Genomic DNA, 25,468 nt, shown 5'->3' with positions numbered 1-25,468 from the left:
TCGTCCTCCTCCCCCGCTTTCATCGCCTTCGCCGCCACCCACTCCTTTTTCTCCTCACCACCACCACCACCATCATTATTTTCGTGATCATCACTGTCACTATCATCATTGTCATCATTGTCGTCGTCATTATTGAAATTCTCCATTGAGTAATTTGTATCTTTAGATTATTCGTATTCAATAAGGAATAAGGCTGTTCAAGTTCGATTACCTTTCTTCAATTGGATATGGGGTTCTTAGCCCGTCTGGAAGAGGCTACTTCTCTATAATGGTAGTCTAGATGGAATTTTCAACACAGAACGCACAAACCTCTGCTTAGTATATACGCCCGTATGAAAATCAGTGATTAACTTTAGGTCCACACCCATACATCTGTGATTTTTCATAGGCCTTCATGCATTCCCCACTGACTACTAAAGGCATCACTCTTACTCCACGTTGTCGCTAGACCTACTACATGAATCATCTGAGTCTCCGGGCGGAACACTTAGCGGCATTTCGTCCGTTCTGACGTCCTGAGTTCATATTCCGCCGTGGTCGACTTTTGTCTTTCGTCCTTTCGTAGTCGATAAAATAAGTACCAGTCAAGTACTGGTGTCGATGTAATCAATTGACCCCTCCCCCAAAATTTCAGGCCTTGTGCCTAAAATTAAAAGGATTATTATTATTATTATTATTATTATCAAGCACTACGACTCTTGAGGCTGGTTACCGGGTGTCCACGACGTATAAGTAACCAAGGTCACAATATTCACATGCACAGTACGCCGGTCATTTGCAAGGTCCGAGACCAGGAACTTTTGTGGGGCAAGGACAAGTCAATCATAGCAATCCAGTACGTGACAGGCACTTTAATTCATTGATTCCGAAGGGATGAAAGGTAAGGTTGATTTTGGCGGGATTTGAACTCAAAACGTAAAGAGCCAGAAAATATGCCGCTAAGCATTTTGTCCGACTTGCTAACGATTCTAGCAGTTAGCCACTTTCTAGTCAGACATACCGTTATTAAAAAAGAAAAATAATGTCTGACTTGCTGGATCAGTGATGATCCAGGACTCTAAAATCAATTACGATATCGATGACAATAATCACTTCAACCAACACCAAGACACGCCAGCATCACTATCTGCTCCAAACACCATCAGAAGGGGCCAAAATAACAACATGGCCTTCTTCACTCTTAACATTCTTATGGTTTTCGTCGTTATCGCCACTACCACTAATACGATCTCCACAACCACACTACCATTATTGTCCAATATAACATGGAAAAACCGCTACGCGGTCGTTCGAACTGCCTAAAATTGCAGTCAAATCTCCTCTAAACCACTCCTTACAATCTAAGAAAAGAACACGTTTGATGGTGTGCTTCTAGGTTTCCTGCACATATGCAAAGATGAAAGGCTGAAATGCCTTTAATCAAGATTGACCTGGGGTTAAACAACTACAAAACAAGAACAACAACAATATTAACATTAACAGTAACACATATTACCATAACCAAAACATCCTCATGAAGATGTAATGGGATAATGAAGTCTTAATCGATAGTTCAGTTTTCAATAAACTAATTATCAACATAATTAGATATTGTATTTCTTTAGCTATTTTCATATATTGTTTTCTTTGACTTTCATGTCAGAAATATATTGTCTTTTTTTTTCTGTTCTTTTTTGTCTTCCACTTATTCGATTCTAGTTCTCTCTCCTCCATCACATAAATATACACACCTACGCAACTATCTAGCTCTCTGTCTGTCCGTCGGTCTACCTCTACGTGCGTGTGTCTGTATCCGTGAGTTTGTGTGTGTGTGTGTGTGTGTGTGTGTGTGTGTGTGTGTGTGTGTGTGTGTGTACATATGTATACACATCACAACTGAAGGAGGAAGCTCTCCCTGGAATCCTTCCACCGCTGCCTGTCTCTCGCCAATCGCAGCCATCAAGATCCAGGTAACGGGTAAGATCATCTCAGTCGCCATTTTGTCTTTGTTCGGCCTCTTGATCATATTCATTGCCTTGGTGTCCATTCCATCATCCTGATTGTCCGTCTGTTGTTCATCAATTGCGCGATGTAGCCAGCCCATCTGTATCTTGTCCTCTTTGATTACTTTTATGATGTCGTTGACTCGTGGTACAGTAATGCAAAATGGTACACACACGCTAACAGAATTTGGGAAAAGCCATACAGGTTATAAATTTGGTACACAAACCAACCAGAAATAAATGCAAATGAGGGCACCCCATTGACAAAAGTTATCCAACTCCAACCTAGCTAGTATCGGAACTCCCACATTTCTGATCACTTTCATTTCGTGCAGTTTCTGCCAACTGGACCCTTCGAAATTAACCTCGAATATTTTTGGCCTTAACAGATCTATGAAAGGTCGCACATCTAATGCAATCATTATCTAACGCGATCATCATCAGCAATTTTTGTTCCATCATTTAGAGCAGTGGTTCTCAACCGGGGTCAGTATGGCCTTCGGACGTCCATATAAAATTTTGCTGTTGAAAAGTATGTGAAATAAATTGGTCACACTTCCACAATACACAAAATATTTTAGTAATTTTTAATATAATTCCTGATAATATTTAAGTGAGAATAAGTGCTCAACACCACATTGGCAAATAAACATTCCTTATTTGTGGGTTAACAAGGCTACCAATGGTTTCATGTAAGATGGATAACTTTACAATTTTAAAGCCTGCCACATAGGAACGTTAATACTCGTCTCCATTATACATACATATATACATGTATGTATATTTGTGTGTGTGTATGTATGGTGACTGCTCTCTATTGTTGGAGGTGAATTGACACATCCGGTGCTGCCGGTGAAACGAAAAAGGGCAGGAGATTAGGTGTTATGTCCCTTGGTTGGATTCGCTGTAAAGCTGGTAAGTAACAGCAAACTGAATGTGTCAGTTCACTTCCGACAATAGAGACCAGTATATATATATATGTGTGTGTGTGTGTGTGTGTGTGTGTGTGTGTGTGTGTGTGTGTGTATGTGTATTTGAGGGACAACATTTTCAAATGTGTCCTTCCTTATTTACGACAGTAAGGTCTAATTTGAATGAGATTTGGTTACTATTAATCCGGTCAAGCAACCATGTAGTGGTTCCCCATTGTAGAAGGGACATATTATAGTAGCAGTAATGGAGGATTGAGTACGGATGGCGATACTACATGATGATAGCAACACAGGTGGTTTGTACTGAATGCTGACTGTGTGATTGTATATTGCGATGCCAGCAGCAGCAGCGACAGCCATTGAGGAAATGCTGTTGTTGTTGTTATGATTGGCAAAGATGTGTTTATTGCTAAGCTGCATGCGTAACTTAGTTATGTTCTAGTAAATTTGATCACGAAGCATTAAAAGTCTTTCAAGAGAAATATGCGTGAGTATATACGTATGAGTGATACAAGAATCTGAAATTCAAGCAAACTTCTTTATACGCGTTCTTATATGTGTGTGACGAATATACATATAAGCATTCATACATACAAACACGCGCGTGCACATATCTATATACTAGTTATTAGTTTTACGAGTGCCAGCAGGAATATATGTGCATATATGATGTTTGGATATTTATATACGTATAGATGTGTTCTAATTGTATATATGTACGTTCGTACGCACGTATGTATGCATGTATGTATGTATGTATGTATGTATGTATGTATGTATGTATGTATGTATGTATGCATGTATGTATGTATGTATATTTGATTAGATCTCATAATTGTAATGTATTCAGCCAATGCTGGCTGTATTTATAAATATATGTGCAGGCACTTAATCACAAGCGTGCGCCCAGCACACTCGAGAGAGAAAGGGAGAAAGAGAGGAATTTAATTCAACTGTGAGAAATTCTTTTCCAATTTCCTTCCTGCGTGTGGAACACATACATACATATATTAGCATGCATATCTATCTATCTATCTATCTATCTATCTACCTATCTATATATATATGGGAGAATATACAAAAAATAACAACAGACGAGGACAGGTGGTGTAAATAACAAAAGTATATATTAGTATGACACATATATATATATGTGTGTGTGTGTGTGTGTGTGTATATATATATATATATATATATATATATATATATATATATATATATATACATATATATCTGTCTATCTCTCAGTCTGTCTGTCTATTAGTCTGTCCCTTTGTCTGCCTGTCTGAATATCGATATCATCATCATCATCATCATCATCACCATAGGCTGTGTAGTAAGAAATTTTCTTTCCAAGCACATTGTTGGGGGTTTATTCCCACTCCGTGACGCCTTGGGCAAGTGTCTTCCTCTATAACTTCGAGCCGACCAAAACCTCGCGAGTGAATTTGGTAGGCGGAAACTGAAAAAAAAAACACTTCGCATATAAATACATACATATACACACACATACACATACACACATATATATACACACACAAACACACACACACATACACACACACACACACACACACACACACACACACACACACACACATACACACACAAGTGGATGGTGACAGCTAGCATGTCATAGATCATTGGTTTGCTCTACCAGGAGAAGGCTTAGGGCGTGAGAACAACCAAACACTATCATAGGAACCATTAAGTGGTCACCCAAATTGCTAGTAAGTGCAGCCAGAATCTTCGCCAAATCAGAAAATCACGCCCTGACGTCTTTAAAACTGACAGATACATTGCATAATGCAAATTAAGTTTTGCTTTTAAAATTTAAAAAACGACGGGATTGTCTTGGCTGGAACGCCTCCAACCAGGTCTGATTGATAAGGTATTAATTAGCTGGACTTGAACAACAACGTTAACGAACATTACAGCAATGTTCATTTGATCTGCAACGCCAACTCCACCTTCTGCCATCATTGTCATCACAACGACAATTACAACAACACGTTTCATTGAAATTTCAATGACAACTACTTTGCTAGAAGACATGAAATAACTTCTTTCTTTTTTTAAACAGTGGTGGAATATTAAATTAAGATTAATAACTAACTCCATGATACCTACCATCCCAGATCACACCCAGACCATTGGAGACATCACAATATCATCATAACACGGGGCCAAACAAGTGACGGTTACCGTTGAAAATTGCATTCATAACAGTCGATGACGTTTCTCAACAATTGTAATTTTTCTTTTAAAACGTGACTGTACAATCTTCAACAATCAATAGAAAATACCGTCCTCGCTTCTCTCCGTTTATCTGTCTACCGTTCTCTTACAGTATACTCTCTCCAGCTCCCTCTCTCCCTCCTTTTCTCTCAACCTCAGTTTACAATCTTACGTTCGTAGTTCGTATTTTTCCCTCTCTCAGCCAAACTGCCCATCGTATCTCATACATACATACAAATACTTTATATTTGTATCTGTATATATATATGTATATATATATATATATATATATATATATATATATATATATATATATATATATATATATATATATATATACGTATATATACAGATACATACATACATACATACATACATACATACATACATAACACCAAATACTGCACACACACACATATGCACAAATACCTAGATGATGTTGATGAAAGTTCCAATGAAGGAGCCTTGAATCTATGTTAGAGTCCGGCTCTTTCTCTATGGACAAGAAATACAGAAATGAAACTGATTGATAACATACATATCAAATGGATGTCTTATAAAACTCTTCCGCACATACAATAACAGCCATACGAACAATCCAGCACCCCCCATCATCAGCTGCTCCACGGATATCACTGTGAATTTGACACCTGGAAATACACCGGGCCCATGGTTTCCCTCCATGGCAAAATTAATAGTCAAGACTATTTAAGCATTTTATCTGATCAAATTCATTCTATGGTTGCGGAATAATTTCCGGAGGGAAACGCAATCTTTCAGGATGATAATGCACCAATTCACACAGCTAAAGTTGTTACTGAATGGCATGAGGAACATTCTAGTGAAGTTGAACATCTTATCTGGCCACCACAGTCCCCAGATCTCAATAATATTGAACATTTATGGTGTTATTTTAGTAAAACAAGTATGGTGTCGATATCCTCCACCATCATCACTACAAGAACTGGAGACTGTTTTAGCTGAAGAATGGACAAAAATTCCTTTGGAAACAATTCAAACTTTGTACGAGTCTCTATCTCGTAGAATTCAAGGTGTATTTACAGCCAAAGGTGGTCCTGTCCAAAATTAAAATAAATTTGTTTGAAATTTTAAGGCGTTTCCATTATTTTGTCCAACCCCTGTATATGAACGGATATATATATATATATATATATATATATATATATATAAAGTGTAGTATATTGCCACTTAAGTGTGGCTGACCCCTAGGAGTGGATGTTACTGTTGCTTTTAGCCCCAGGAGGACATCTCCTCCAGCTGGCTTATCGACACACGACTGTGTCCTGTTTGCCAAGGGTAGTTATCCCTCTCACCAACATCTGCAGCACGAACGGATCCGGATTTCAGGGTTATTTCCCTTCGTCGGCGTCCGATAGCCGCTGACCTTGGTGAGAGAGACAAAAACCTGGCAATCTTATATCTTCTTTTCAAGTGAAATTCTTCACTGATATCGAAAAGGTGAAAACAAGCAATGTTAATTCTCTAAATGAAGTATTAACAGGGGTCAGCCACACTTAAGTGGCAATATACTACACTTTATCGTGCAGTTACTGTTAATACTTCATTTAGAGAATTAACATTGCTTGTTTTCACCTTTTCGATATCAGTGAAGAATTTCACTTGAAAAGAAGATATAAGATTGCCAGGTTTTTGTCTCTCTCACCAAGGTCAGCGGCTATCGGACGCCGACGAAGGGAAATAACCCTGAAATCCGGATCCGTTCGTGCTGCAGATGTTGGTGAGAGGGATAACTACCCTTGGCAAACAGGACACAGTCGTGTGTCGATAAGCCAGCTGGAGGAGATGTCCTCCTGGGGCTAAAAGCAACAGTAACATCCACCCCTAGGGGTCAGCCACACTTAAGTGGCAATATACTACACTTTATCGTGCAGTTACTGTTAATACTTCATTTAGAGAATTAACATTGCTATATATATATATATATATATATATATATATATATATATATATATATATATATATATATATATATATATATACATATATATATACACATACATATATACATAAATATATATATACATATATATACATATGCATACATATATATATATACATATGCATATATATACATATATATATACACATATATACATATATATATATATACATATACATATATATATACATATATATATATATTTATATACATATACATATATATACACACACACACACACACACACACACACACACACACACACATATATATATATATATATATATATATATATATATATATATATATATATATATATATATATATATATGTACCTATATATATATACACATACATATATGTGTGTGTGTGTGTATGTGTGCGTGTTTTGTGCATGTGCCAATGTATTTATATATATGCGTATGTATGTATATGTGTGTGTAGAGACAGATAGAGAGAGAGCAAGGGAACGGATGAGAGAGCGAGAGAAAAAGAAAAATAGAGAGAGAGAGAGAGAGAGAGAGAGATAGAGAGAGAGAGAGAGATAGAGAGAGAGAGAGAGACAAAGAGAGAGAATGAATGAGAGAGAGTGATCATGAAATACAAAGTCTTTTGTACCGAACTCACTCACTACCGCAAAAGCACATGAACCATCTCTTATAACTCAAGGCATAAACAAACAGCTGTAGAATACGAATTGCAAAAAGAACACGAAGACGATGCAACGATTATTCTTCATCGCACAACACACCAATTGAAAGTCACTTTTATTATTTATTTATTTATTTATCTATTTATTTATTTATTTTCCTATTTTTACTGAACTGACTCGGTATGTCTCAAACCACTCTCTAGTTTCCTCATCTTTCAATTATCAACTTTAACAATACTACACACCGTATAACATTCAACAGCCCTGCTTGGTGTCACTCAGTTTAATGAAGTGTTATGATCTCATAGAGTTGGGTGTTTGTGCTGCTATTTCTAGCAAGTCGAGCGACTGAGTAACCAACGTTTCCACATTAGCTCGATTGATCAGATTAGAATTTTCATGTTGCGATTCCTGGTTTTAATCTGTCAAAACTAAATCGCGACAACTTCTACACAGATTCCAGATTGCTCCGTTCTATAAGTCTTCTGGTGTAGGTGCATTGTATATAGTACACTAGCAAGCTCGCTTGCTATGTTGCTTTGGGGAAACATTTGTAGAATGGATTTGATTCTTGTTGATCTGAAAATGGCAAATTGACTTCCAGAAAAATTTACAACTCATATAGTTTGTCAAATGTGACACTCGGTAATATCAGCAGAGTGAAATCTCGCCTTTCTGCAAATAAATTAAATCCCTGTGCTGCAGTATGTATTGTATAGTTACTATATTTCGTACATTTGATACAGTCCAATGCATAGAGATAAATAAATAATAAATAAACAACACATGATGGATAATGTAATAGAAGTAATGTAAAGCAGAACAGACAATATAAGAAATAATATATTATATATTTGCTTAATCACTTGTCGAGCACGATGGTGCTATGAAATTATGCTTGGGCCCATAAACTGGATGTTCAGGGATCGAAACTACGCTTTACGAAGAAATGGGTGTTCTTTTCGATGTTTGTATATCGAAACTGAGTTTTCTACAAATATAACAACCAAATGCATACATATACGTGGAGGGGTTGGTATGAATTATATTATAAAAACAAATTTGTCAAGAGGGTCACTAACTGACCGGGGTACACCAAACCCAAGTAAGATCGTGGACCACAACAACAATAGCAGGACTTTTCTCTTAGTATAGATTATAAGATCAAATTGAAAACAGAAAACAACCTATGGTCAAAAGCATTCCCAGTGGTGACCATCACGTTTTTCCTTCAGACACTGGTGTTCTTTCTAGGGTTTTTAGTTGAGCGAGATATGGCTGCTATTTCTGGGATGCCAACTCACCACGTAGGTGTTTTCATTCTGGCTTGTAAATGAACGATTGCTTCTTCTGTTATCCTAAGTTTATGATGGTGATGAAGACAAGTTCTAACAGTAAGTCTCATTCAAAGAACTACTAGCAAAATTCTTCTTCGTGTAAACCCGTTGTTCTTAGACAGTGCACCGCAAGGTGTATCTGGATGAGCTACCGATTTTTAAATATATAATTTTGAGCTTTAAAAGATACATTCTAATGCTTGTATGGATGCAAACAACGCTTGCGTGAAAGTGAACACAATGCTCGTGTCAAGGCGAACGTCCTAACCTAGTGGTTAGGATCTTCGGCTCACAATCCCATGGTCGAGAGTTCGATTCCTGGACCAAGCGACGCATTGTGTCGTTGATCAAAACAATTCATTTCAGTTGTAACTCTGTCTGTCTGTCTATCTGTCTGTCTGTCTATATGTCTGTCTGTCTGTATGTCTGTCTGTCTATCTGTCTCTTTCCTCTCTCTCTCTCTCTCTCTCTCTCTCTCTCTCTCTCTCTCTCTCTCTCTCTCTCTCTCTCTCTCGCTGTCACATCCTGGATATGCAACTGGGTGAAGGTTTAGGAGCTCGAGATGGTGTCAATGCCTGCTCGCAACTACACAGGCGCAACAATCGAAACAATTAGTGAAAGTGCTGTACTATTTACATGCGTTTTACTGGGTTAGTTATCAGCGTTGAGCTTAAATCTTACGATAACCCCATAGCTCTCGTAGCCCTTGTAGCTGACGTCAGCTGTGCTAATCAATCATCGATGGATACAAGTGATTAGAAATAGTCAAGCAGTTGCCTTGCCTCTATGTATTACTACCCCATGAGATAAACAAACATTGGTTGATTGATATGCTAAAACAGTAACATGAGCACGACATGAAACAGCACCATGAAACAAGAAACTCTGGTTGTAACGGCGATAGATAGAACAGAACACAACAAACATGGCCGAGTCATCAAATGGTGGACGTTAATCGTGGTGTTTTTTTTTAAAAATAAGCCACCCACCACCAAAACTAATTTTAAATATAACTAAAGTAATATATATATATATAAAGCAAAAACGATCTCAAGATCAATAAGACACCTCCTCTGACTCGTCTACCTTCTCTTATTCCTAACCATCATCGTTATCATCATCGTCATCGTCATCGTCGCCGTGGCCATCACCACCACCACCACCATTACCTTCTTTCTTCATTAATTCGCACCAGTGGCGGCTCGTAGATAAAATTAGTGTGAGTGCTGCTTCAAAAAACTTTTAGCCGTTCTTTTAATATTGCGTAAAAGGAAACAAACGTGTGAAAAGAAAATTATGCATAAACTCGATCACAAATTATACGTTAACTTGATCACAAATTAAGGTGGGTGGAGATGTGCTCTATTTTTCGAATTCTGGAAGCAGGATAATAATCTAATTCTACACTTTATCACATTCAAGAATATAAACACGTTTTTAAGTACAACACATGCGGAGTCGAAAAGACCGGGGCCGGCACTGTCGTTCACGCAGTGCTCTCTCTCCCTCGGACATGTGAGCATGTGCACAACATCCAAACACCGCGTCGCTAGAACTGTGAAGCGCACAGTTATATACAAGGATCTTTGTATTTTTGTCATAAACCGGTGGATGGCTACTGACATTAAGCTTAAGGATTATATAATGTACAAGTATAAAGAAAGAATTAAAGAAAAAAAGGACTCATTATATTGAATGTTTTCAACATGAAATAATCTGTTTTGAATAATTTCATTAAAAATTCACTTTAACGGCTTTTTCTTCTTCACTCTCTCACCACTACTGCAGTGATCACTGGGGCTAGTAGTATTTGGTGGCCAGCCTTACTACGAATAACATAGTCGAAATCAAAGCCTGGAATTTTGTCTGATATTATGTCATATTTGTTGTCGGCATTTGTGTTCTAGGTATATGTTAGTTTACTATAATTTCTGAACTGTTCTTAATTTGGGGGAATAAAATTACAATCAACAAACCTCCTACAGCCTTTAGCAATTGTCACTTGCTGGGTTAATTGTTTTGTTGAACAATCATTTAGATGTGGGTAACGTTTGTTCCAGTATAATTTCATTGTATTCGTCAAGCTAGCAGAAGAATCTTTTTTGCAATTTCATAGCGATTACACAAGTCATTACAGTTCATAACTCCAAGAAAAACGTACTACAAAATTCTAATATTTTCCATTACTGCAACTAATAGGATTTTCTTTTTCCTTTTTTTTTCCCGATGTTGTGTTCTATTCCTTGTTTTTCACCGACGTTGCCGAAGCTATTGTAACTAGCAATTCTTTGCATGGTGAATTCAAGATAAATAACACTACGATTATGAATAGATTTTTTTTTCTCCGCGACAAAATACAGTGAATGGCTTTTTGCAGGTTCGAATATGCTTCAAGCATATTTTTGCATGTCCGAATATGCTTCAAGCAAGTTCGTTTTTTTTTTTTTTTTTAATGAATGTGATCAGAAGATTAACCAGGTATTTGATAAGGCTGATACTTGTGGCACTGATGTTGGATATGGTATTTGTCACAAATTTAAGGGATACATACATACATACATACATACATACATACACACATACAATTACAAAATAGAGCAACTAATAGGTTCATGCTTTAAAATACATTAAACTGGCTGATTTATATAACAAACCATGTATGTCCAAGCGATCTTTCAGGCCCAGTTCATAACGTTAAATGTATTTAAAAACACCAGGATGTAGGTCTGTGAGAAAACATGGGAGAAAACGAGAAGAAAAAACGCGAAGACGGTTGACTGTAAAAACCATAAAATTAAATGTAACTGGTGCAGGATAATATAACAGGAAAGGAGGCCAAAGTCTGTCTGTCTGTCTGTCTGTCTGTATCTATGCATTGTGTATGTATATTCGTGTATACATGTTTACATAGGAGTGTATTTGAATGTATTGTGAGATATGACATTAGTTTTCTCCAGTAAAAAGGAGGTGAACAGATTTCCGGTGATTTGAGTTTGTGATTCTATTTCCATCCATCCCTGGCGGAAGTATATATATACATACATACATACATACATACACACACATATATATATATATATATATATATATATATATATATATATATATATATATATATATATATATATATATATATAGAGAGAGAGAGAGAGAGAGAGAGAGAGAGAGAGAGAGAACTTAAGAAAATGCAAAGAAACAAAATGTTGCTTTTCTTCGTCATCAGTTTGAAAAAAAGCTTTCATATCTAGGTTATCGGCGGACAAGATCAATTTTATGTTTTGTGATTGCGCAGAAATATTGGTAGCAACAGCGGCTGTTTGCATGCGTTTGTTTTGCAAGAATGCTCCATTTCAGTGTAGAATTAATTTCTATGTATTTAAAAACGAAAATGTATTTTGAAAGTAACGAATCATTGCCTTTACTCATAAACCTAAACGAATGGATGTGCAGTTTGTATCATATTTAAATGTCCGTAACCTCCCATGTGCTGATCCTATATAAACTATTCCCTGTGAAGTGTATTTTGTAACCAAGTAATGATTCTACAATTTAGTTTGTGCTGTTGTTCTCAGCAGTTATACATTTTATGCCGTGGTTACACACTCGAATCACACAAACACACACTCGCGCGCGCACACACACATATGTATCAGTCAATTAGCAGGTAATCGTTGTACGAAGAAAATTTTGTTACCTAAAGAAAAATATGGATTATCCAAGCTTAATTCCTAGCTCGTGATTCAAGCTAGGAATGTTTAAATGTATAAATACTGCACAATAGCACCACCTAAATACAATTGTAGAATTATGACTTGGATACAAAATGCTTTTCACACGCAATAGTTAACAGAGAAGACGTAGGATCAGCAGACTGCAGGTTAAAGACGTTTATAGAGTTAGCCAAGTACACCTTCAAAATATGATACACACAGCGCACCTATTCGTATAGGGAAATTCGTATAGAAAATTAATTCTACAATGAAATGGAGCACACTTGCCAAAACAAACACAGACAACGGCCGCTGTTGTTACTGATAGTTATGACCTATCATAAAGCATAAGTCTTGCACGTCGATAACGCGTGTGTGTCGATAACGTGTATGTGTGTGTGTATGTATATATAGTTGAAACAAGATTGGACATCTATACAAATCAAATTTTAATACGTAAAAGGAAAAGATGGAGGTGGAAATAGCACAAAAGTAAATATAAGACATTTCAATTTAAGAAGGAATTTAATAAAATGATTTAAGAATTATATTAAAAAATATTACTGGTTTCGATAATGAATCTCATCTTATTAAATAGCAGTAAAAATTTATAAAAATTTGAAGTAAAAACAGTTTGTCTTCTGTCTTCTGTCAAAAATATGTCTTTTGACCTCCAGACAGAAGATAAACTTCAAATCTTTGTAAATTTTTACTGCTATTTGATAAGATGATATTTATCATCGAAACCGGTAATATTTTCCTTATATAATTTTAAAATCATTTTATTAAATTCCTTCTTAAATTGAAATGTCTTAGATTTACTTCTGTGCCATTTCCACCTCTCATATATATATATATATATATATATATATATATATATATATATACACATACATTCAAACATACACACACACGCACGCACGCGCATATACATGAGAAAGAGAGACAGACACATAGCAAGGGATTGTACTGGCGAGAGAAAAATAGATAGAGGGATGGATAGAAAGATAGCTGTGAAAACAATCTTAAAAGGGAAAGAGTTGATCAGATACTGACAAACATTGAGCAATAAACAAAGCCATGTACATTGCATTACAAAGATAAGATAGACCAGTATTCGAATAGATTAAATGCATGGGAAGGTTCTTAGGTAGGGTTATTGAAAGACAACATGTCTAACATACAGAAACAGAAAGATATAGGTTGAAAGATAAAGTAATGGGAAAATTGATGTATTGACGGACACGTTGATAGATAAATCAATGGAACTGTCTTGTTAAAATGTTATATAAGGAAACCATGTAAGTTGCGTGATTTTCTGATGGCATGATTAACACTTGATAATCCAAAATAGCGACTGTCTTAATTCACGGCCAGCTAAGCACTGTAGGTTGCTAGCAGATATCTTAAAGGTTAGGCGTTGACGCTGACAATTTACAAACATATTTTTATTTCGCACTACGTGCTCTATATTAATGGCACAATAGTGTTCCGGATATCTTGAACTACAAACGAATATATAAATACACACACACACACACATATTATATATATATATATATATATATATATATATATATATATATATATATATATATATATATATATATATATATATATATACATGCATGTATATATATATATATATATACATGCATGTATATATATATATATATATATATATATATGTATACGTTTTTGGTAAGAAATTTTCTTCATCCATATTCATGGCATACGCATACGTACATAAATAAATACATACATATATATATCGAATATATATGTGTGTGTGTGTATTCACTATATTTCAAGATATCGAGAGCACTAGTGACACTAACACACACACACACACACACACACACACACACGCAAATATATATATATATATATATATATATATATATATATATATATATATATATATATATATATATATATATATATATATATATATATATATATATATAAGGAGGGATGGAGAGTCGTATGTTTAATCAAATACTCATCTTCGAGTTCAATGTTTTTTAATTAAAGATTTCAGATATTTCTTTTCATCATCTTTATATTTTATATTTTGTTTGTACAACAGTGTTCCCAAATCCATTAACCCATTAATGTTCCAATACTTCCCAATCTCATCAATCAGACTGAAGTGAGTGACAATGATTTATTGTTTTTACGCTTTAATGTAGGTCACAAATGAATGAAACTACTGATATTACACATAAACTTGTCCCCGACGGTGGTTTTAAAAATCCTACCTGGTAGATTTCATGATTTATTTTACGTGTGATGTATCCGTGTGCCGAATTTTGATTTGCATTATGCTACTAGTAAAGACACTATAATTATACTTTTAAAAGAAAAAAGTATTGTGACATCTTATACAAAATTGTAGTACAGTTAACTAATATTTTCCAACGTAAGTTTTATTTCGTGTACTGCATAAGTAATGTCTATAGGACAATCTGTAAATAGATTAACCTATAAACCCATGGACACATGTTATAAATGCAGTGTCAAACAACGAAAAAGTGTCATAGTCGTGAGATCAATGTAACAGTTTAAATCACGAAATTTACAACTTTCATGCTTACATTGAAATTTGTATATTCCATTGGTTTTTTTCTGAAGTACATTTTGTTGTTTGCTAGTTTGTGGTATCATATTAATGTGGAGGGTTTTCATTCTGGTATGATTACATATGATACCTGTAGTGTTCTTTTTATTGAGTTTTTAATTACATATTCATTTAAGCCGGAGAGCTGGCAGAATCGCTGACACGTCGAACAAAATACTTCACGGTGTTTCTTCCGACTTTTTACGTTCTAAATTCAAATCCCGCCGAGGTCAATTTTGGCTCTCATCCATTCGGGGTTGATAAAATAAAATACTAGTCAAGTGCTGAGATTGATATAATCGATTTGTCTCCTCCCATTGAAATTGCTAACCCTGCACTAAAGTTGGAGAGAATCAAATATCTATTCATTTTGTAAATAGACATAATTTGCTTCTTGTAGTATATGACGTTTGTGGTTCGTATGTTTTTAGTGGGTGCCTCATTTGTTGTATCTGTGGGGATGAATTTGGCTTTGTATTGCCCAATGACCTGATCTACTAATCTTACCCTGTTTCAGATCTCTTGAGCGGATGAAAATGTAAAAGATCATTTAAGAAAGAATCTGATAACTCGTATTTTGTATCTATAGTAACATTCACTGTTAACATTTATATTTAAGCATTTGTGTTTTGTATGTATACTTATGTGGTATATATGTGTTATTCTTTATACTTACATTCATATTTAATAAAGGAGCGGTGTTATGGTTTTCTGCATTTATGCTATAGTTATGTTGGATTGCAAATGCAAGAACATGGTTATATTCAAGCCCTCAGTTACGTCTATCAACATGTTTTCCACATTAGCATATAAAATGTCGCGAATATAAGGTCGGGAGGCGAACTCATAGCGCCTCCATACTCAGCGGGCACAGATTACCTTGTAATCAGCGGAAGGGAACTTCAAGTATGCGGGCCAACAGAAACTTTTTCAATTTGTTTCTTGGTATGGCAGATGTTATCCAATATACTAACATTATGGAGGCAAGACTTGTAACATCTCTCGTGGAAAGTTTGCTACTTTTATCCGTTTCCTATGGAACTCCTAGTAATTCACTGTATGATTGTACGCTATAGTTGCTTAGATTATATGCTATAGTTGCTAATTAAGTACTTCTTTATGATAATATCTAGTCTTTTGACGATATTATGCGTAGATGCATTGACTTGAAAGAAAGTAGATTAGAGAAGGATATTAGGTTTGTACGTCACAGCACTGTTATTTATGTATGCAGAGATAATCTCTCTAAGTACTGAAAAAAGATAAATCTTGTTTGAGCGGTAGCAGCAGTAATTAGTTTATACAGTAAACCCCCTCTATATTGCGGTTCGCCTATCGTGGTTTATTATTTAAGCATACGTCGATTCCTCCGTGGTGTTGTTTTGCCTTTATAATAAAATAAATATATGCAAATTATAAAAATACTGTTTCTATTTCTCGGATATTCACCTATCGCGGGGGGGGGGGTTAACATAACACCCGCAATAGTCGAAGGATTACTGTACTTTTAAATTCTTAGTTTAGTAGCGTTACAGTTCTTAATTTTAAGGAATTTGTTGATACTGTGTACCAGGTTGTTTTATTAGAATATTCCTCCAGTATACGGTGCAAATGCAGTTTACCTGATATTGTTCTCAGGGACTGAGAGCAAAAGTCATGCAATGTTGTAGAGGTCTGTTGCCTAGCAGACGTGACTTTATCGTCTGAAGTTGTGAAAAAAGAAAACAACTATGACGAACAAATACGGAACTTACAGCTGTTGGCCTTCATCCTTTGCAATTTCCATTAGTGCATTGGGATATAAAACTGACCAAAGATTGTCCAAGGGGCCATAAAACACACTACCTTTGTTATATTTCTTAATAGCATATTATTCAATGGATCTCAACCGAGTTCCATATGGCCTTTGGGAGTCCATGCAAGATTTTGTTATTAAAACCAATGTGCAATAAATTGGTTTTACTACAATGCGAAAAATATTTTAATTCTTTTAATACGATTCCTTATAACAGTCAATTATAAAAATATAGTTGTTTTTTTTTTGTTTTTTTTTAAACATCGAATGGCTAGGAAGATCCACCTGAGGAAAATGGGAATTGGAGCCGTCCACGCGTAAAAACTGGTTGAGAACTGCTATGAATGGTCAAAAGTTTTCATCGTACTTTTTACGAGCTGATAACTGACATAATTCCACAGCAGTAATATGTGTGTAGGTGGGGTGAGTGGGCGTGCGTGCGTGTGTGTGTATGCTTGTGTGTATGTGTGTGTATTGCGTGTGCGAAAGAGAGAATGAAAAAGAGAAAAGAAGAAAAAATGAAAGGAAGAGAGGGAGAAAAAAGAGAGAGAGAAGGAGGAAAACATATTATGCTCGAGAAAATGGTTTCGGCCAACCAAATTTCTAAATCAACGAAACCCTTGGAACCATTCAAAATCCTTGTTTATCTCACATAAATTAACATATGTCAGACCTTAAACACTTCTCAATGTAACTTGTATTGGGGTTTTCTTTTGACTGTTTTTGCACCAACAAATAAATAAAAGTTGTATGTATACATGTATGGATATAGATATATATATATATATATATATATATATATATATATATATATATATATATATATATATATATATATATATATATATATATATACGCATATACACACATACACACGCCTACACACACATACACACACACATACACTCATGCATATATATATGCATATGTTCGCGCATGTGTGTGCATGTATAGAGATAAACGATTATTTATAAACACATATGCACTTGCATGTATAACATTTTATTGCATGTGTGTACGCGGATATGCATAGATGCACACACATATACATATACATACATATATACATACATATACACACTCAAATATATATATATATATATATATATATATATATATATATATACATACATATATATTTGGCAAAACAAACAGGACACAGTAGTGTGTCGATAAGCCAGCTGGAGGAGATGTCCTCCTGGGGCTAAAAGCAACAGTAACATCCACCCCTAGGGGTCAGCCACACTTAAGTGGCAATATACTTCACTATATATATATATATATATATATATATATATATATATATATATATATATATAAACACATAGTGACAGACAACAAACATTCCTATGTGTGTCTACGAACTCGTATTTGTTGACTTGTTTCGTGCATTTATATATACTTTTCATTCTGAACAGCACACCGACGCGCACACACACACACACACACACACACACACATATATATATGCAGCACAGTTTCGCACACGCGTGGGTACAGACTAAGTGTAGCCATCCCACATCTTAGCCTAATTCCTGTCGCTACGACTGAAGAATTATTATTCAGGGTAATTTGAGGAGGATAAACGAGAACTGCCAGACAAAGAGAAAGTGACAAATGTAACAAAAAACAACTAGGTAGATATAAGAAGAATAAGAACAGTAAAAACAACCATAATAACATAACTAGCAACAACAGCGACGATATCAACTAAAGCAACGAGGGACCGTCTATGTGGTCCACAGCGTGCCAGAAACAGTAGCCAAATCTCCCTGAATTACAACCTACTGTCTTATACAAGGGCAGGACCACTTTAGAAAATGTAATCTTACGTAACTGCGAAAAGTAGAAATGGCCATAGTTGGAATGAGTTTAATCATAATTCTGCTCAGTTGAAGCTGGCCTTGGAGCTAAAAGGCAAACTGAATACTAATAGCAACATAGACAATGACGACGCTGACGATAAAGACAACAGTAATATCAACAACAACAACAACAACAGCAGCAGCAGCAGAAACAGTGACTTCAGCACCGAAAGCAACAAGAGCATCAAACGCAGCAGCAACAGCAGAAGTAGCACCCGAAACGACAAGAACAGCAACGGAAAGGACGTCGAAGTAATAGTAATAAACATACAACATGGATCAACGAAACAGTAAGAAAAGGGCCAAAGACATAAGGAAGAAAAGAAAGTTCATGAACAACTTCACTTATGATCCCAATAAGATATTAAGTTGAAAACCAGAGTTTGAATACTGTGTCTTTGGATTCGCTCGTATTGCCATCATTACAATTACAATAGCGTTTGTTGATTACTTTCGCTCACCCCCACAACAACATGGCTGTGTGGTAAGAAGCTTGCTTCCCAACCACATGGTTCCGGGTTCAGTCCAACTGCGTAATAATACCTTGGGCAAGTATTTTCTACTATAAATTTTCGGCAGTATTTAGTTGTTTTCTTTGCGTTTCAATTCAAATCCCGCCAACGTTGACACCATGCTTTTCATTCTTCAGACTCAACAAGAACTTGTAGCCTCGTACCTATTTTAGAAATTATTATTTGACGAGAACGGGCATATTTTCACACCGATCTAAGAAAGCTAGATAATATATTCAGTGAAAATGAATTTTACTGAATAAAATTTCCTTTTTTTTCCCCTTTCTCTTTTTTTCCTTTGTTTTTCTTTTTCTACTTCCTTGATTTTGTAAACAAAAAACTTCCGAACATATGGGCACCTACTATCAATATATGAGGTAGACAAAATGTCTGTCTTTTAAACATTATTATTTTTTTTTTTCAGAAAAATTTTCTTATGTTCACATTTAAATGAATATGACTTTTACTACCAGGGGAACAAACAGGACAAAATGTTAACAACAAAGAAAGTGGTGCAAGATACGCCCTTAACCACACATACCCCATACACAAAGAAAATATCGACTACTCGAAAGCTAAGTCAAGACAAAAAAAATAATAAAATAAAGACAAACGGTAAAAATAAAAATAAAAATGGATGGCAATAAAACAAACAAATATAATCAGGAACACTGATGCTCTCATCTGACATTTGAAAATGAAAACGTTCATGGTACCTTACAACATGGTAAACTGGTACGATATTAACAAAAGTACTAACAAATCCTTTGCGAGCATTGCAAGTCAAAAAGATGCTTTAGATGTAAGTCTGATCACAGGCAATAACATGGCAGTGGTATGTCACAAAAGTGTGTGTCACCTTTCCCGAAGAACTTATTTAGGAACGGGTAAGAAGAAGGAGGGGCACAACTCTCTTTGAAAAGATCGTAAGGGTTTCCCATATGCCACCAAAAGAGCAGTCAAACAAAGTCGTAGACAAGCTGTAGCACGACGTTTGTTCCATTGATTACAGGTAGAGCAAAATGAAAAAAAACATGTGTACTTGGTTTTCAAAACTAAAGACAAAGAAAGAAAGCGGTACGATTCGGTGCACCGCATACTAGCCCATAGGCTAGTGTCATACTGAGTGGGGAAATGTAACACGTGACGCACAGCGCGAGACATCGGTGGTGACGTTGAGCCTTGGCTTTTCATCGCATTCGAGGTACATTACAAGCAGTTCGTAAGCTCCGAAGGAATCTGATTGGCATGTGATTGTAAGGTATCTGCATAGACATGTCGGTCCTAATGACCTAACCTGCAAACCGCAGAACTATTGTGGAGTTGTGCACTATTGTGGGAGAAGAAAGAAAGACAACGAATTTGATGGTGCAAGGCAGACAGTCCATCTGTTACAAGAAATCTTTTTGCCCAGAAGAGCTGGTAAGTTAGAAAAGAGATAAATCAAATAAGAGCAGGCGCAGCAATAACACCATCAGGGCCCCAGATGACGTTGCTTCCAGAGTGTTACTAGTTTCGACTCTAAATGTAGCAAAAGAAATTGCCTCCTCCTCAGTGTGTGTGTGTGTGTGTGTGTGTGTGTGTGTGTGTGTGTGTGTGTCTGCTTGGTTCGGTTACTCCACATTGATAAGGGGCAAAAAACCCGAAACTAGTCTGTGGTTGGTGAACCAGCAAGGGAAAACTGATGTTCTCCCCTGTTCGAAGGTTGTAATGGACACAGGTTTGTGTGTCACATAGCTAGCTAGAGACGATGGCCTCCTGGAGCTAATCAACGGCAGCATTCGTCCTATTTTTCTGGACTATCATGTTAACTTGGCGACAACTCTTAGTGTGTGTGTGTGTGTGTGTGTGTGTGTGTGTGTGTGTGTGTGTGTGTGTGTGTGTGCGTGTAATCACACGTTTTGAAACCCATTTACTCGCCATGTTTTTACTCGCCATGTTTTGTCATGTATGCATGCATGCTTGTGGACAATGAAGAAAGGATCATTGTTGTTGATGTTGTTGTTGTATTGTGTTTCGGACATATATTACGAGGCATCTTTAGATTTGCGGCATCTATCAATAAGTGATTAGCATAATTGAATAGCAATTCTAAAATAAATGCATTAACATATAAATAAAATCCAAGAACGCTAAGCTGATATATCAAAATAAACGAAGAGAGATAAATTGAAGAAAAACTTTGTAGATTTTTTTTTTTCATGTCCGAGGTAATCATTTGATAAAATTGCTTCGATGAAAATGTTTTGATAAAATTAAAAATTTACTTCGACTGGAACAGAACCAAAACGTTGATACGTAAAAACTGAAATCTCTCTGGAATAAATGACAAATGATTGAAAATAGGAAAAAAATACAAAAGTGAAAAAAACTGAAAGAAAATAGATGGCAAAAAGAATAAATATTAAATAATTATTCAACAATAAAAGTAAACAAGGATGAAAAGTAAACAGGCGCAAGTATGGCTCTGCCGTTGAGAAGCTCGCTTTGCAATCACGTAGTTTTGGGTTCAGTCCCACAATGCAGTATCTTGGGCAAGTGTCTTCTACTATTGCCCCAAGCCGACTAATGTTTGCTGAGTGAATTTGGTGGACGGAAACTATAGAAGCCCGTTGTATGCGTGTATGTGTATAGGGGGTGCTGTGAGATGTGTGCCTGCGTCTGTGTTTGTCACCCCCACTCCACCGCTTAACAACCGGTGTTGGTTTGTTTACGCTTTCATAATTTAGCAGTCTGGCAATAGAGCCGCTGAAATAAGTATCTGACTTAAAAGAATAAGTACGGCCGTATTTCAATGAGTGAAGCAAGTAAAACACGAAAAAAAAGGATATGATGAAAGAAAGAAAGAAAGAAAGAAAGAAAGAAAGAAAGAAAGAAAAAAAGAAAGAAAGAAAAGAAGAAAACACCAGGGAAAATGAAGAATGAATTCATCTATCAGACTGCGGCCATACTGGATCAATGCCGTAAAGGATATAATGTGTCAAATCAAGCCCAATATTCACTTTTAAGTCTGGTACTTGTTTCCTTTTGCCGAATTCCTATGTTACAGGGACGTAAACAAACTAACATCGGTTGTCAAGCAGAGGTGGGGAACTGTCACAAACACATGCACACATATATACGACGGGCTTCCATACAGTTTCCGTCTACTGATTTCACTCACAAGACATTGGTCGGTTCAGGATGATAGCAGAAGTCACTTTGCCAAGGTGCTACTCAGTGGGACTGAACCCGAAACCATGTGCTTACAAAGTGAGCTTCTTAACCACACACCCCTGTGAAAGAAAGACTTTGAAATATTGAAAGACAACACAAAGAAAAAAGCTGATGTTCGTTTACATGACTGAAAGACAATTGAAAGAAGTTTGAAGGAAAGACAGATTGTAAAGGAGTAAGAATAAAAGAGAGTTAAAACACACAAAAAAATGAAACAAAGATGAAAAATAAAATAAAAAAGGAAAAAGATTTCAGGAGTTTTGTTGGAATCCAGAAAAACAAAAGAAAATGGAAGAATGAAATAAATGAATAATCAGTTGCCGACCAAAATCTTAAAGGTAAAAACAAATAACTTACCCTTTTCGCCCCCTGTTCAAGAGGCAAATGTCAGTTTTAAAATCCCTTGGCAGAAGACAAGGCATACGAATGAACACAATTCCTTTGTAAATGAAATGACAAAAAGCAGACGATCCCAAATGGAGAGAAAAAAAAAACAACAGAAGAGAGGAAGGGGGAGAGTGAGAGAAATAGAGAGAGAAAAAGAGAAAGAGAGAGAGGAAGAGAGAGAAAGAGAGAGAGAGAGAGAGAGAGAGGAAGAGAGAGAGAAAGAGAGAGAGAAAGAGAGAGAGAATTTGTAGAAAAATTCTGCTGCTTTCTTCGACTTCTACTGTCATATGCCGGAAAATACCGATGTTTTCTACCGACAAATACGAAATCCTGTTGACTTCTGCGTGTGTATGTGTATGCATGCGTGTGTATGTGTTTACATGTATGGTCTAATGTATGTGTGTAATATATGCGTAGCGGTATGTGTGTGTGTGTGTCTAAGTGAATTAGTGTGTGTGTGTGTACGACTTGCGCTGTCTCAACAATGAAACTAGTGATTGTCTGTATGACAGGACAATTTTATTTATCTGTGAATTCTGTGAATTTCTGTTAATCTCCTTTATTCTATGAGAAAGAAGTGGGGGGAAAAAGAAAGAAATGATAATCTGTTTCGCTACATAAAATCAACTGGAAGGACAATGTGTGTAGGTGTGTGTAGGTGTGTGTAGGTGTGTGTGTGTGTGTGTGTGAAAGTGTGTGTGTATGTTGCGAGACTGTGTAATGCATATATATATATACATATGTATGTATGTATGGTATGTTCTACGCGTAAGATCTGATCGCGACGATGTCAGTGCAGTTGGGGACGATGGTGGCATTACAGTGGTACTGTCTAAAGTACCACTTCTAGCAGTAGTAACGATGGTAACGGTGGAGATGGTGGTGGTGGTGGTGGTGGAGATCGTCGTCGTCGTAGTCGTGATATTGTTATTGTTGTTGTTGATAGTAGAAGCATTAGAGATTGTTATTGTATATAGAGATGGTGGTGGCGGTAGCGATAGCAATAGTATTTGCGCAGATTTGGGGATGTCATACGTAGAACTCAATCGCAGATTCAGGGCCGGTAGAGTTGTGTTAGTTGTTGTTGTTGTTTAGACATTAAATCAAACATTATCGACCAGTGAGCCATGATTAAAGTTGTATTAGCCATGACCATCCTGTCTTTCTGATATTTCAAGACTAAATTTTTTTAAATGCTACTAGGGTATTTAGGGGGAATTTGGCAGTTACTTTTAGCAAGTCAAGCGACTGAATAGAGGATTCTTCGCTGGTTTGTAATAATGATGGGTGTTGGTGATGGTGGTGGTGGCATTAAAAATGGTAGAGTGAGGGATAGGAGTGTGTGGGGGAGTTAAAATAGTATGGAAAAATGTGACTGTAGGAGAGCGAATGGTCTTTTAGAGTAGTGAGAAAAGAGAGTTTGAGAGATGACTAGAAAAAAAAGTAGGAAGCGAGAGAGAGAGAGAGAGAGAGAGAGAGAGAGAGAGAGAGAGAGAGAGAGAGAGAGACAGAGAGAGAGACAGAGACAGAGACAGAGACAGAGACAGAGACAGAGAGAGAGAGAGAGACTGAGTGAGAGAGAGATTATAGAGACAGAAAGTGTGAAAAGAGAAGGAAGAAGTGAAAAAGAATAAAATTAAAGGTTGAGAAAAAGAGCGGGAATAGATGGAGAGGAAAAACTTATTAAAGGTTAAAGAGGAAAGAGGGGGAAAAGAAGAGGGGTGATGGTGGAAGGGGTATAGGAAAAGAGCAACAAAGAAAAGTAAGGTGGAAGAAGAGAAGCATAAATGGAGAAAGAGAAAGAAAATGGTAATATTGAATGAGTTTGGGGGAGTGAGAAAAATGAAAGAGAGGAAAGAGAAAGTGGACGACATGAAGAGAAATAGAGAGAAAGTAGGAGTGGTGTTAAAGGTGAAAGAAAGACGTGTCAGAGAGAGAGAGAGAAAGGAACAGGCATCTAGAGATGGAGAGGGAGGTGGTGCCGAAAATAGTGGAGGAAGAAAGACAAAAACGTATTTGAAAAGAAGAAACAAAGAGAAATGAAAGGTTGAAGGGAACGAAGATAAAAACTGAAGAGGAAGGAGAAGAGGAAAAATAGAGAAAAGATAAAAAGGTGAAGTAAAAAGTAAGAGGGGGGGACTTAGAGAGAAAGAGTAAGAAGAGGCTTAAGAAGAAAGAGTTAAAAGGGGGATTAGAGAAGGAGATTAGGGCTTAGAGAGAGTGAAAACAGACTTAGAAAGA

General features: G+C 36.3%; 1 protein-coding gene across 12 annotated transcripts in view; it reads right to left on the bottom strand.

Annotated features, from left to right (window-relative positions):
* The window catches only part of LOC106880009 (soluble guanylate cyclase 88E), a 298,134-nt gene that overhangs the window by 258,265 nt on the left and 14,401 nt on the right, over positions 1 to 25,468 (bottom strand). For 5 of the 12 annotated variants that reach the window (XR_016243586.1, XM_089359440.1, XM_089359437.1 and 2 more), the window contains exon 1: positions 23,198 to 23,335. The exons of 3 other annotated variants lie outside the window; for them this stretch is intronic. The gene's annotated coding sequence lies outside the window, so the exon portion shown is untranslated. Of the gene's footprint in view, positions 1 to 23,197; positions 23,727 to 25,468 lie in introns of those variants that run through there. 4 more of the 12 variants (XR_016243587.1, XM_089359438.1, XM_089359428.1 and 1 more) reach the window with 3 other exon arrangements.

This window comes from Octopus bimaculoides, chromosome 11 (genome assembly GCF_046866305.1).
Source record: "Octopus bimaculoides isolate indiv1 chromosome 11, ASM4686630v1, whole genome shotgun sequence".
NCBI classification, from domain to species: Eukaryota; Metazoa; Mollusca; class Cephalopoda; order Octopoda; family Octopodidae; genus Octopus; species Octopus bimaculoides.
The sequence above is the reverse complement of the archived record's forward strand: the minus strand, read 5'-3'. Positions and strand labels throughout refer to the sequence as shown.